This window comes from Haematobia irritans, chromosome 4 (assembly GCF_050003625.1).
Source record: "Haematobia irritans isolate KBUSLIRL chromosome 4, ASM5000362v1, whole genome shotgun sequence".
In the NCBI taxonomy this organism is placed as follows: domain Eukaryota; kingdom Metazoa; phylum Arthropoda; class Insecta; order Diptera; family Muscidae; genus Haematobia; species Haematobia irritans.
This window is the reverse complement of record NC_134400.1, coordinates 34091746-34107429: the sequence shown is the minus strand read 5'-3', so window position 1 is coordinate 34107429 and position 15684 is coordinate 34091746. Positions and strand designations below refer to the sequence as shown.

The following is a 15684-nucleotide window of genomic DNA, read 5'->3' as shown; positions in this document are numbered from 1 at the left end:
AAAATATACAAATTCCTTTAGCCTCTACGACCAGCGGTTAAACGCATAAAAACTCGGATACCCTATAGATAATTTTGCTAATATGTTGAATTTTATTGTGGTCTGAAGGTAAAAGTTTTCATAAATTTTAATTTATTTTCTTTTTGTTTCTGGTCAGATGTCAAAGTAACGAGTAACCATAATAAAAAAAATCCAACACAAACTACACCACTCCACTACAGCATTACGGAAAGGAAACAGCTGATGTTATTTTATATAGAGCAAGCAGTAAATATTACAGGAAACAAGAGAGTACATAAACAAGAGAGAGAGTGGTTAAAGGAGAGTGTAATCAAAGCAATTTTGTTTGATTATTCCTGTGTATGTTAGTAAAGCCAACTGCAAAATAACATCACTTGTAGTTTTTGTTGTTGTCATATAAAATGAATTCTCATGGTAATGGCAGTTGCAAAGGAAATGAAGCAGTAAAACTGCATGGCTGTAGGGTTTCAGGGTTACCACGTTTGTAAGATTTATCCCAAAGTTTGTGCTTGTATGTAAGCGCGTTTTTCTCCTTTTTTTATTACATTCTCCGCATAGCATACCATCAAGTCATAAAAACATAAAAGGAGGAAAAAGTTTAAGCTATAGCAAAATAAAATTCTTTACCAATTAAATAAGGATTAAAGTTTGAATGTTGTTTTCCTCTCCTAATGGTTATAAATGGAAATTAATTACCCTAGAACTTTTTTTCAAGGATGCAATCATAGAGCAAGCAGTAAATATTACAGGAAACAAGAGACTACATAAACAAGAGAGAGAGTGGTTAAAGGAGGTTTTAGAGAAAATAAATTAAACAGCGGAATATTGCTATAAGGAACATTGAGAAATATATGAAGTACTAAAAAATATGAAACCTAAATTTAAGTAATTCATGTTATTATATAAAAGATTTTTTTTAGTATGAAAACAAAAAAATTAAATTAATAATAATGTATAGCAGAGAACTGCAACCGGTGGCTTTTTTTCGTATTGCAATCTTACCCACAAAATGCCGATGGCAGTGAGTAAGACACCAATTACCATGCGATCTTTTACATTGATACAAATGCGAGAATAAAAACACCACTAGTATATAACAATGTTCGTATGCAGTGTCTTGCAATCTTAAACCAATCGACATCGTAACAACGCTCGGTAAACTAAAAACGAGGTTGGCACTTAAGTGTGATTGCACTCAACAACAACAATTACTAGCAATTGGCATCAGGGATGGAAAATGCAGTACTAAAGTACTTTTTTCAATACTTTTTCACCCCGGTCAGTACCGTAGTACCCCCTCGAATGATTTAGTACCTTTTGTGTAGACATTTTTGAGTCGATATCAGATTTATGGTACAATAGCTTTGACAAAATATTTTAATATTTTGAGAAAGTCTGTATCAACCTTATTTGCTAATAGTCTTTTACAAATATGGCAAAACAGACATGTTCATGTGGGAAGAAAATCTCGATTTTGTAAAAGACATAGTCAAAAACAGGATTTTATTGAACTTCAAGAATGTTTTAGTCGAAAAAAGAATGCGATTCTATATTCTCAATTTTTTATTTCGGTAGAAAATGTTGTCTAAATTTTATTTCTATAAGAATTTTTGCAAAATTTTATTTTTATAGATAATTTTTTCAAAATTTTATTTCAATTGAAAATTTTGTAAAAATGTTATTTCTATAGGAAATTTTTGCAAAACTTTATTTCTATAGAGAAAATTTTGCAATTTTTTTTTCTATAGAATTTTTTGCAAAATTTTATTTCCCATCGTTTTGTTTTGTTATTGTTGGTTTTGTTCTTTAAGCATTGTTGTTGTTTTTTTATTGCAGCTTAAAACCATACATAGACTAAACTACAAGTGTAGCTTAACCAACACAGGAAAAGAATGTTTGTCAAATTTATTTGGGCAAAGCCCTATAGACTGCAAGATGGTTGGATGGACGCACGTTTCGGAATTACCACATTCCTCATCAGCATCCCCTACTTGCAGCAAAACTATCAACCAATTATAAGAATAAATTCAGGCAGTTTATTAAACCCAACAATAAACCACACTTGAACCTTCCGAAAAAAAAGGTTTTTGTATGATAGCCGGTTTTAGAAAATTTTTGCAAAATTTTATTTATATAGAAAATTTTTTCAAAATTTTATATTCTTTAAAATTCAGTCTCTTGACAATAATCTTCCAGTGAAATTTTTGTTGAAATTTAGTAAAAAGTACCTTTCCGCTCAAAAAATACCTTTTTTGTACTTTCTTAAAAATTGTATTTTCCATCCCTGGTTGGCATTAGCTCAAGAGAATTGAGAGAGTGCCAAATAAGAGAATACCAAACTGCTGAGATATGGGTAACCAATTTGTGTGATTGATTTACTACGGTGTTTTCGAGAGACCAACACTCTTACTAACAAACACCGACAGTCGTCGGTTGCATTGGATATTGGTGGTTGAAAATTTTTTTACCAATTAATTTTTTAAGATTGCAAATGTTGGTGTTTACTAAATACACTGGTCGGTTGGGGTAGATCGCAGACGTTCTCTGATATATAGACAATTGTCCTTGGTAATCGATATGCTAGATATTCTTTATAATACCCTACAACATTCATTGGTCTTGTGACACCTCCTTTCATTGTTTTTCACACAGAAAAATATTCTTTGTCTTCAATCACGACATTAATTGATCCAATTAATATTTAATTGAAATGTCTTCAATCACAGAAATGATAGTTCCAAATACCAAAGTCAATTAAAAAATAATTCATCCAATTAAAAAACTAATTTTTGTTTCAACAAAAAATTTATGCAATCAATTAAATTTTTATTTGAACATTTTCTAAAAATTCAGTAAAATTTTTATTGGACATTTTTTTTTAAATTTGTTGTATCTGTATTGTATTTTGTTTTAATCATCCTCTTCGATCTGTCATCATTAACTGGTATTTTTCCGCACATCATTAATGACATTTTGACAAATGACTATTTTAGAAATTTTAGATGATTTTTTTTTATAAATTCTCTAATCATCACATTGTTTTTTAGAATCTCATTATTAGTTAAACGTAACATTAAAGGCTAGTGACAAATATCAGTAATTATAACATTCGAAAAATTTCAAATAGATAAGCTAACAACTTTCACTTTGAAAAAAAAAATTGTCAAATGACAACAAACGTATTGCCATATTGCCAAAAAAAAAAACAGTGAAATTGGTCAGATAATAAATTTTGAAGATGTCAACGAAAGATAAGGAGGAGAAGGAAACAACGAAATGTATGATATTAAGTAATTGAATAAATAGAAATATGTACAGAACAAAAAATATTAATTTTTGTTTCTGAGAAACGAAATCTCCTCCTACAGTATAACGGTTACAAAAAATATATATGAAAAAAAAACTAATCTCCCAATCTTATTCCCATATACCCTCTTCTTTGCCACTTCGAAAGATGTAAATCGAAAGTTTTTTTTTTTTTTTTTTTTTATAAATAATAAATTATCGAAAGTTTGTCCCACTGAACTGTTAATAAATTTTACACTTTTTTTCGTTCACATTGACACTTGCTGTCAGAACAAGGAATATTTTTAAGATATTAATCATGCATAAAAGATTTTGAAATTTTTGTGAGAAAAGTCACACACGCTTTCTTTGTTTGGTCATAAAGAACACGGGCCAAATATTTATGGAATGACGTTCGCCAGAAAATTAAAAAAAAAACGACAAGATACATATAAATATGAAGTAATGATATATGAAACATATACAGTAGGTCAAAATGGGACAAGATATAAATGTTTTGTTTTTTGTTTTTGTATAAAAATAAAACAAATTAGAAAAGAAATCGAACCAGAACTGATACACCTGCATTGACTTAATTCTATACACGCAAAGAAAAAAAAAACGTTTGGAAAACGTGTACTGAAAACGTTTTTCTTCTGTTAGAGTTTTTTGAATTGCTTCGAAAATTTTAAACTTTTATCACCAAAAAAATTCGTTTGTTACAAATTTTTTTTTTCCAATAAAAAAAAGTTATTTTTGAAACAACAACACAGTCCAATTCGTTTATATCAAACACTGTTCTTTTCTGACTTTAGGTCTTTAATAAGACACATTTTACAGTTCAAAATTTAATATACTACAATGTAATGTTGAACATTTTTTCGGAATCTTCCGAACATATCTGGAATATATGTAAAAAAAACAAAAAAAAAACTTTGGTCGAAGCAGGGATCGAACCCACGACTCTTGGCATGCAAGTCGTACGTAGCAACGGTTCCAAACTAAATGTTTGTTTCTGTTAAATAAACTTTGTTTATTCGGTTCGTGGGCGCCGCAAGCTATGCTATATAAATATAACTTATACGGATATTTATCTATTGATGAACATAACAGGTACATAGCTCAGTGGTTAGTGTGTTGTTGGCTTACAAAGTGCATGGTCCGCGGTTCGATTCTCCGTCCAGGCGAATGGTAAAAAAATTTTAAAAATTTATAAAATCGTATAATTTCTTCTACATTGTTGGTATTACAGGAAAAACTGTTAAGAACTAAAAAACTCGTGGATGCACAGAAAAAAATATCACCAAAATATTTCCAATTAAAAAGTTAATTGATGTTGAAACTTTTTTCAATTAATAAATTAATTGATACAATTAACTTTTTAATCATGATAGAAACATTAAGTTAATTAAGTCAATGATTGAAAATGTTAAAATTTTTAATTAAAAAATCAATTGATATAAATAACTTTTTAATCAAATTCGGAAGACTAATTCAGTTAAAAAAAGTGCTGATTTTTTTAATTTTTAATTAAAAATGTATTTCAAACAACCATTTGTTAATCCAAATAAAAACTCTAAGCCAATTCAGAAAGTAATTAAAAATAGTTACCTTTTTTAATTAATAAATTAATTGAGTTTTGCAATCAACATCAATTAAAATTTTGATTGAATCAATTAAAAAATTAATTGAAATTTGCTGAAAAAAATCAATTAATTTTTTAATCAAGAATTTTTTCTATGCCCAATTAAAACTGTGATTGATACTATCATTTTCGTGATTGAAGACATTTCAATTAAAAATTTAATTGGATCAATTAATTTGGTGATTGAATCAGAAAAAATTTTTTTTGTGTGTGTGAGAAAGATGTGAGGGAAAATGCAATTAGCAAGAAAACAATGTTTTTTTTTTTAGTTTGTCTTTATGAAATTGTTTTTACATCCTGGAAAAGAATAAACGTTTATCACAAAAAGTATATACTTTTCTTCCAAATACACTTCCTTACAGCGAAAAGCAAATGAAAAACGAACTTTGTTTGTCTAAAATTTCGTTTGGGAGGAAAGAATTATTTTTTTTTGCGTGTATAAAAGAAACGTAATAAGCCTTTAAACAAAAAAAAATATATTAAATATAGGATACTTAAATGTAAGACATCTTGGTAGTAAGGCAAATTTTTTTTAATATAAATTTTGACAAAATTTTCTATAGAAATAAAATTTTAACAAAATTTTTGACAAAATTTTCTATAGAAATAAAATTTTGAGAAACTTTTCTATAGAAATAAAATTTTGAGAAAATTTTCTACGGAAATATAATTTCGAGAAAATTTTCTATAGATATAAAATTTTGACAACATTTTCTATAGATATAAAATTTTGACATAATTTTCTATGTTTGTCATAAATTCTATACCTTTAAACATTTTTAAATTTAAATTTAACCTTTTAAAATAAAAAATAAATCATATCTTTCGAAAAAAACAAACATTCTTTTCATACTAGTTACAAATTTGATAAAAATTAAACTTAAAAAAAGTGTTGCTTTTTTAATTTGGTAGATTTTCGGTAAAATCTTCTTCAAAGTTTGGTATATTATTTTTTGGCTGCCATATTACTTTTTATTGAATGTGGCATATTTGATTTAATTTTTTTTAATCATAAAAGCCAGTTTTTCTCCCTCGTACATATTAGTTCTATGTTCCTTAAATAAATATACAAATCCGTAATTACTTTTGTGTCGTCTCTATAGGGTAGATGTCACAAATTTCAATGCGGATGGGACGAAAACTAACTTTAGAAGGGGATCCAGAGATGAAATGATCGTTGAACTTTATCTGCATTAAACAAATTAAGACACAAATGGGTACTAAATTCAAGTTTAGCCCCTAAAATCAAAACTAAATCGATAAAAGCAGAAAAAGATCATATCTTTCTGGACAAATTTTATTATGACTTGCACACAAAAAAAAATTTTTCTGATTCAATCACGAAATTAATTGATCCAATTAATTTTTTAATTGAAATGTCTTCAATCACGAAAATGATAGTATCAATCACAGTTTTAATTGGGCATAGAAAAAATTCTTGATTAAAATATTAATTGATGTCATTGGCAATTTTCAATTAATTTTTTAATTGATTCAATTAAAAATTTAATTGATTTTGAATGCAAACCCTAATTAATTTTTTATTTAAAAAGGTAACTATTTTCAATTACTTTCTGAATTGGCTTAGAGTTTTTATTTGGATTAAGAAACGTTCATCACTTTTTTTAACTGACTTAGTCTTCCGAATTTGATTAAAAAGTTAATTGTATCAATTAATTTTTTAATTAAAAATTTTAAAATTTTCAATCATTGACTTAATTAACTTTATGTTCTATCTTGATTAAAAAGTTAATTGTATCAATTAATTTATTAATTGAAAAAATATTCAACTTCAATTAACTTTTTAATTGGAAATATTTTGGTGATATTTTTTTCTGTGTGGTGGGGAATAATCCAAATCAAGAATTTAAAAAATGTATTTCCTCTAAAACGAATTCTTAAAGGAAAGTAAACGTGAAAAAATCACTGTGTAAAGGTGGGTTTAAGTTCGAGTTTAACCGCTAAAATCGCTAAAGTGAAAACTAAATCAGTAAGAAAAATGCATGAAATTATACATATTTGTTGCAAATTTTATTATAACTGGATGGGGAATAGCCCAAAGCAAATTTTAACAAAGTTTCTATTCCATAAAATGGATTATTAAAGAAAAGTAATCGTGAAAAAATGACGATTTTAGCAGTTAAACTCGAACTTAATACCCACCTTAAAGGCCAGTATTTTAAGAATTTAAAAAGTTTATTTCCTCTAAAACGAATTGTTACACATCGTTATAATAAAATTTTCCAAAGAATGTTATGATTTTACTCTGCTTTTACAGATTTATTTTCGATTTTAGCTGTATGCTACCTTAATACCGGCCTACAATATGAACATTTTTAAGCTTATGAAAATTCAAATTTTCAAAACAAAGATACATGGCAATCCTGTGCGATAATTACCAAAGGAGACAAAACAAAAATTAGCACAGCTGTTGTGAAAACCGTATGTCATATGTCACAATCTGTCTTCGCAAAAACAAAAATGGCAAACAGTCACAGCACGAGATATATTCTCATTTTTCATCAATATTTATGTACTAAATCCTTTAATAAAGAAAATATATTTCTATGTAATGACCAAATATACATTTGTATATATTGTATAAGTACACTCACACACATATATTATTAATGTTTTGGTATCACAGAAAGCTCTCTGATGTCGTATGACTGACACCATATGTTTTGCAAGGCATTTCATTGTAATACCATCGCCGATAACTGATAACTGAATAAGCTCTTGTTCTTCTTCATTATTGGTTTGCTTAAAGGGTGAGAGGAGTAAAACGCAAGGTGAGAGGAGTAATACGTGGTGTGTGAGAGGAGTAAAACGCACGGTGAGCGGTGTAATACGTGGTGTGTGAGAGCAGTAAAATGATGATACCAATAATATGGATGCATGGATTACTTTTTTTGTTGGAATCTTTTTCTTTAATCAAGTTGTTGTTGTTTTTTGCGGCTGGTCGTTGCTATGTTAGCTTGTTCGATTGCAATGCAGCGCAATGAAGTAAAACAAAACAACAAGCAATAGCAACAATAACGAAAAGTTTACAATGGGAATGAAGTCATGGAAAAATTATTGCAAGGCAAGTAACCGTGTCAGCAAAAACACACAAACTCAAATCAAAAAAACAAAGTAACACAACATAGACTGCCTGTTTGCTTGGCTGCGGCGGCAACTCAACCAAAACATACAACACTTGGTGAATGTTGATGCTGCCGCTGCTGCCTCCAATTGTGCTTAATGCCTTACCACCAATAGACCAGACCCCATCGCACTCCAGAGCAATGTAACACCACTCACTCTATTTGATTATGATGATGTAGCAACAAAGAGAAAAAAACCACTACACAATAACAACAGCAACTGAGGCAGTAGTGTATCAGCAAACATCTAATATTTGAACAAAAGTGTGCTACATTTTGAAACGTAGAAGACAGCGCATAAGGCGACTTTGTTTTGTATTTGAGCAAGCATCACACGGTATTATTATTAACTTTACTTGGTTAGCTTTATTTGGTTTGGTTTATTTTTCTTCTCTCTGTTTTTCGTCAAACTAATTCTAACAAACGAATGTCTATGGAGCAATATAGCAAAGTCAGAGGAAGAAAAACGGCACACACACTCAACCAAAAAAAAAACTGCAACGGTATGATGTTGGCATGAGCAATATGCGCTTGGTTGACTCAAAGACAACAACAACAAGAACAATAAAATAAAATGCATCACAATGAAATGCAACCATGTATATATGCATGCACTGTGGTTTTGCTAAAAAAAAACGTGGCAATCGCAAGGCTCATCATCGAAACACGAGTTATCCTGTATTCCGATGGTACTGCAATTTTCAAACATTTGCTCTTATGGACTTAATATGGAATATGATCACCCCAAACATTTTTCAAGAACATAACATTGCTAATTCACAGCCAACATGGAACATTGTTTTGGCGAAAAAATATTCTTTTCTCTCCAAACATAATATTTGTATGGAAGTTTTGCCAGTATTTTTTTATTCATTCTATTTTGTAATACAAAAAGCTACTTATTAATGGCCGAAAAATATATTACAATTTTTTCAGACTCTTGTCCACAAATTGGGACGCTTTCACCCTCAAAAATCCCCAAAATATTCCCCAATTTTATGGGGAATATTGTGAAAACCAATAAAGCGATTTTCGATTATTAATATTTGTTTTTGTTCTCTAATCTCGAAATATAAAAGACGAACCTTGTGTACTGAGAAACATTTCATATAACATTTACAACAATTTAATTGAATAGAATTTTTAGGGTAAAATTCTTGATTCGTCACAATCAAGAGATGCCTACTAACAAACAAAATTAACTATTTACTAGGTTAGATTAGGTATAGTAGCAGCCCGATATTTCAGGCTCAGACTCTTCTGTCCATTGAGATCACAGTTGCAACTCGAGCCGAAATCAGCCTACCAACATGTGGAAAGAATTTTACCAAAAAACACCATACAAAAAAATATCATTTGCCAAAATTTTATTTCTATAGCAAATTTTCTCAAAATGTTATTTCTATCGAAAATTTTCTCAAAATTTTATTTCTATAGAAAATTTTCTCAAAATTTTATTTCTATAGAAAACTTTCGTCACAATTTTAATGCTATAGAAAATTTCAGTCAAAATTTTATTTCTGTAGAAAATTTTGTTAAAATTTTATTTCTATATAGAAATTGTTATCAAAAGTTTATTCCTATAGCAAATTGTCGTCAAAATTATTAACTTTGTCATTTCGGTTGTAACACATCGAAATATTGCTCTAAGACCCCCTAAAGTATATATATTCTGGGTCGTGGAGAAAATCTGAGTCGATCTAAACATGTCCGTCCGTCCGTCTGTTGAAATCACGCTAACTTCCGACAGAAACAAGCTATCGACTTGAAACTTGGCACAAGTAGTTGTTATCGATGCAGGTCGGATGGTATTGCAAATGGGCTATATCGGACTACGAGGGCAGTTCGGAAACTTCTTAGCCTAGCACAAAAAGCGCGGTATAAACAGAAAAAAAAAATTAAGTGTTTTGGAAACTTCCATCTCTGTTATGAACACATGTTAAATTTTGTTTCGATCTGGCAGCTCCTTCATATAGAAACAGGTGTTAAAAAAAAGACGCATCCGCAATTTTTTTTTACAATGGAAAAATTAGAAATGCGTTCTGTCATTAAATATTTACATAAAAAAGGTTTATCGGGACAAGAAATGCATAATGATATGGTGAATGTGTTGGGTGAAAGTGCTCCTTTATATGCAACAGTAAAAAATTGGGTTGCTGAATTCAAACGTGGACGTACAAGCATTGAAGATGGACCACGTAGTGGACGTCCAAAAACAGCAACAGAAATTGTAGCCAAAGTGCATGATATGGTATTAAATGATCGACGAATAAAAGTGCGTGAAATTGCTAATATCACGGGCTTCTCAAATGATCGAGTCCATTTAATTTTGCATGAAGAACTACCGATGAAAAAGCTTTCTGCAAGACGGGTGCCGCATTTGTTAACAGTCGATCAAAAAACGCATAAGAATGAACATTTCTCAAGCTTGTTTGGATCGTTTTAAGCGAAATAAAATGGATTTTAAGCGTCGTTTCATGTGAGACATGAAACTATACTCCAGAGACAAAAGAACATTCCAAACAATGGACTGAATCTGGAGGAAGTGCCCCAAAGAAGGCAAAAATAATTCAATCGGCTGGTAAGGTTATGGCAACGGTTTTTTTTGGGGCTTCAAAAGTATATTATTGATTGACTATCTGCAAAAGGGTAAAACAATAAATTCAGAGTACTATTGCAACCTTTTGGATCAATTAAATGTACAAATTCGAGAAAAACGTCCTGGCTTACAACACAAGAAAAAATTTTCATCAAGAATTAAAGTACGAGTTGCTTGACCACCCACCTTATTCTCCTGATTTAGCTCCCAGTGACTTTTACTTGTTCCCAAATCTAAGAAAAAATCCTTGCCGGCAAGCGTTTTACCTCAAATGAAGATGCAATTACAGTTGTAAATCACTATTTTGAAGACCTTGAGGAAAACTATTTTAATCAAGGGATAGAATTGCTAGAAAAGCGTTGGACTGTGTTGAAGTTTCAGGAGATTATATTAAAAAATAAAAATATTTTTGAAAAACTAACTATTATCTTTCATTGATAGGCTAAGAAGTTTCCGAACCGCCCTCGTATATAGAAATTGTTATCAAAATTTTATTCCTATCACGCTAACTTCCGACAGAAACAAGCTATCGACTTGAAACTTGGCACAAGTAGTTGTTATTGATGTAGGTCGGATGGTATTGCAAATGGGCTATATCGGACTACTTTTAGGTATAGCCCCCATATAAGCCGATCCCTAGATTTGACTTGCGGAGCCTCTAGAAGGGCCAAATTTCATTTGATCCGGTTGAAATTTGGTGCGTGATGTTAGTCAATGGCCTCTAACAATCGTGCAAAAATTGGTCCATATAGGTCCATAATTATATATAGCCCACTGATCCCCAGATTTAACTTGGGGAGTCTCTAGGAGGGGTTGATCCGGTTGAAAGTTGGTACGTGGTGTTAGGTTAGGTTAGGTTATGTGGCAGCCCGATGTATCAGTCTCACTTAGACTATTCAGTCCATTGTGATACCACAGTGGTGAATTTCTCTCTTACATGGTGTTAGTCAATGGCCTCTAACAATCGTGCAAAAATTGGTCCATATAGGTCCATAATTATATATAGCCCACTGAACCCCAGATTTGACTTGAGGAGTCTCTAGGAGGGACAAATTATTCCGATCCGGTTGAAAATTGGTACGTGGTTTTAGTGTATGGCCTCTAAAAATCGCGCAAAAATTGGTCCATATCGGTCCATAATTATATATAGCCCCCATGGCGACCGGACATATCCCCCAACGGACATTTCGCCCAAAATGATTTTTGGGCGTTATGACCACCACTGGGGCGGTCACATCGCCCAATTTTAGTTTGGGCTTTATGTCCTCCCTCATCGCGGTCATAAGCCCCATAAAAAAATGTGGGTGTTATGACCGTTTGAATATAATTGAATATAAACAATAGTTTAAAATAACAAAATATATTTTTTTTAAATCTTTCAAAAGCTATATATGATTACTTCATCTATCCATAATTTTTTTAAATATATAATAGATAGATATGCCTCTTATTGACAAATATCGAATCCTGCTTTTATTGTGTATGCTGGAAGAAGATGTAAAACTAGCATATCTTGGCTTCATCGTTTGTTTTAATTGTTTTCGACTGGAACATAATTTTTGACTATTTTTCTTCTCAGATTGAAATGGAAAAGCGGCTAAAGTGGCACTACGAAGACCTATTTCGCTCGTGAAATAGGTCGGTTAAAGCTCCAAGACATTTGAATTTATATATTGAAACATGAATATTCGGAAATTGATAATTTTTTTCTTTTGAACAAACCAGACAAATGCTGAATTGAAAATTATGTATTTTAAACTGAAAATTGGAACAAGATGAGATGATCGATTTGCTACTGATGGGTACGTGAAAAAAATCGCGCGCGCGATTTATTTCAAGTACCCATCAGCAGCACATCGATCATCTCATCTCTTTCCAATTTTAATGTTTAGAACAAGATAATAAAACGAAAGTTGCAAGAATGTGAGGATGAACTAAATGTGATGAATTTAAAAAAGGATTCGCGCGCGAGATTTGGAGGCAGATGAGATGATCGACGTGCTGCTGATGGGTACTTGAAATAAATCGCGCGCGCAATTTTTTCACGTACCTATCAGTAGCAAATCGATCATCTCATCTTGTTCCAATTTTCAGTTTAAAATACATAATTTTCAATTCAGCATTTGTCTGGTTTGTTCAAAAGAAAAAAATTATCAATTTCCGAATATTCATGTTTCAATATATAAATTCAAATGTCTTGGAGCTTTAACCGACCTATTTCACGTCGATCATTTCATCTCTTTCCAATTTTAATGTTTAGAACAAGATAATAAACTGAAAGTTGCTAGTATTTGAGGACGACGAGAATTCGCGCACGCGAATCCTTTGTTAAATTCATGACATTCAGTTTGTCCTCTAGTTCTTGCATCTTTCGTTTTATTAACTTGATTTAAAAAATTAACACAGTTATACTGACATGTCGTTTGTAACCTTCGTAAATATTAGTAATTTCTTGTACCCATAAGATAAATGGAACGACCGAAAAAGGGACATCAATAAAACAATAGCATCTCCATCATCCATATTATTCATTATTTCAGTTACTGGGGTGGAACACAAAGATACTGTATGCTTCCATAATAGTGGTTTGCTAAAATATCTTTTCCGGCAGACTTTCGCACATTTAGTATTCACTCATATGTTCTGATTTGGAAAATAGTGCAATGAGTTCTTGGGGGCTTTGTGGAGCGTTTTGCACCATTTTCTCCTTAATTTTCTTATAGACCACGAGATCTGCACTGTCTTTCTAGTTACGGCATTTTGAATTAAATACCGTACGTATTTAGTTAACCAAAATTGGGGATCAAAACTACTTCATTTAGGACAGTTTTTGATTTGTATTCCGACATTATTTTCCCCATAAAATATTGGGCGTTTTGACCGCCTATTCTTTGGGACATATGACCGCGATGAGGGAGGACATAAAGCCCAAACTAAAATTGGGCGATGTGACCGCCCCAGTGGAGGTCATAACGCCCAAAAATCATTTTGGGCGAAATGTCCGTTGGGGGATAGGTCCGGTCGCCGCCCCCATATAAACCGATCTCTAGATTTGATTTGCGGAGCTTCTAGAAGAGGCAAATTTCATCTGATTCGGTTGAAATTTGGTACGTGGTGTTAGTCAATGGCCTCTAACAATCGTGCAAACATTGGTCCATAATTATATATAGCCCCCCATATAAATCGATTTGCAGATTTGAAGTGTAAATTTCATGCGATCCCGTTGAAGTATATGTACTAAAATATACCTTGCAATCGGATAATTTTACCACATCCCAAGTAACTTTGTTGGCAGTATTAGAATTTTGTACACAATCATGGTGGTGGGTACATAAGATTCGGCCTGGCCGAAATTAGGGCGTTAATACTTGTTTTCGATTATGTTAAATTATTTTTGAGATCAAATTTTGTTAATATTTTATTTCTATAGAAAATTCAAATTTTACTTCTATAGAAAATGTTCTTCAAAATTTTATTTCTATAGAAAACTTTTTTAAAATTTATTTCTATAGAAAAATTTGTCAAAATTTAAATTATACAATTTTTCTAAAATTTTGTAATATTTTACTTGTATCGAAAATTTTGTTAAAATTTTATTTCTATAGAAGATAAAGATAAATAAGTACTTGTCTATAGATAATCGCTTTTTCTTGTTGTGAACTACTGTGTCCATTCCCATATGGGATTAATGTATTATATGGATGGCTGGTTAAGTACACAGTTACAAGGTGGTAACATAAACTAAAGTTAATAATAATAACAAAAAAAAAAAAACAACAAACTTATATATAACAAACAATAATATGTATATATGTAGTGGTGCAGAAGAGATGATAGAGATTCCTGTATATGTATGAGAGCGAGTGTATGTGTTTTTTGGCCCAGAAAAGTGACTGATATAAAACAGAACTACTCGCAATCATTAAAACGTTCAATTATTTCCTTTATTAATGGTGGAGTTATTAATGAAACTTTTTATTTGTAGGCCATATTCCACACACACAGCATATTGCATTTGAAATAACCATAAAATAATCGATGAAATTATGCATAATAATTTGACTTGAATTTCGTTCGCATTTATTTGGACTGTTTTTTTTTTTTTGGGAAAATTTTCCACTTAAATACACAACAAAGACTTATTCACTTGCAGCATCTCAGAGGGTTTCACACCATTTCACAATTTCTTTTTTCTTTGTTTTAACTAAGGTTGGCGTTTTAATTTGCCATCTTCTTATTTTTAGTAAGCCTTATAAGCTTCTTATAATTAACCACAATTATTAATTACCGCAGATATATATGTATAAATTCAGCAAAATATATGTATGTATATTTTTAAACATTCATATTATTTTTTTTTTGTTTGTATTGCTACAAGTATATATGAATATTTTGTTCTGGGTTTCCTTATTAATTTTCGTTTCTTATGCTTTTAGATTTTTGTTTTTCGTCATATTCACTTAATACAAAGTATTTTTTTTTCACATTAAAAGATTTTATTTATCTCGTTCTAATAAATTTTTTAACAATTAACCGTTAAACGAATATTCACAAAATCGAGATTGAAAACTTTAATCAAATTTAAAAAAAAAACAATAACTACGAGTTTTTTGTTGTTGTCTTAAATCATTAAATCGAAACGTTTTTAAACGTGTTGTGGTTCTACACACGAGTACGTCACGTTACGTTACGATTCCGCGCGCCTTCGTCGTATGATGCCAATGCGAATTGCTATGATCTAATCATGCCAAAAGAAGATTTCATACTGAAGTCACTTTCGTCTGGTGCTGCTTGGTGATGTGCTGCTGCTGCTGCGCTCGCAGGGGCTGCTGTTGTGTACACTCTTATTTCTTGCCTGTGTTTACTTGCTCTGCCATCGACATTTCCTACGAATACTCTCGCATTGGTAAAGACGTCACTGCTAGCTGCTGCAGTTAGTTGACAGAGGCAAAAACAGACGGCTATTTGTATTAAACGTTGCCATAAAA

The 15684-nt window shown here is 31.0% G+C and overlaps 1 protein-coding gene across 2 annotated transcripts in view; it reads right to left on the bottom strand.

Annotated features, from left to right (window-relative positions):
• Positions 1-15450, bottom strand: part of LOC142233030 (uncharacterized) — a 158969-nt gene extending 143519 nt beyond the window's left edge. For both annotated transcript variants that reach the window (XM_075303801.1, XM_075303800.1), the window contains exon 1: positions 14985-15450. The gene's annotated coding sequence lies outside the window, so the exon portion shown is untranslated. The remainder of the gene's footprint in view (positions 1-14984) is intronic.
• Positions 15451-15684: the final 234 nt, after the last annotated feature.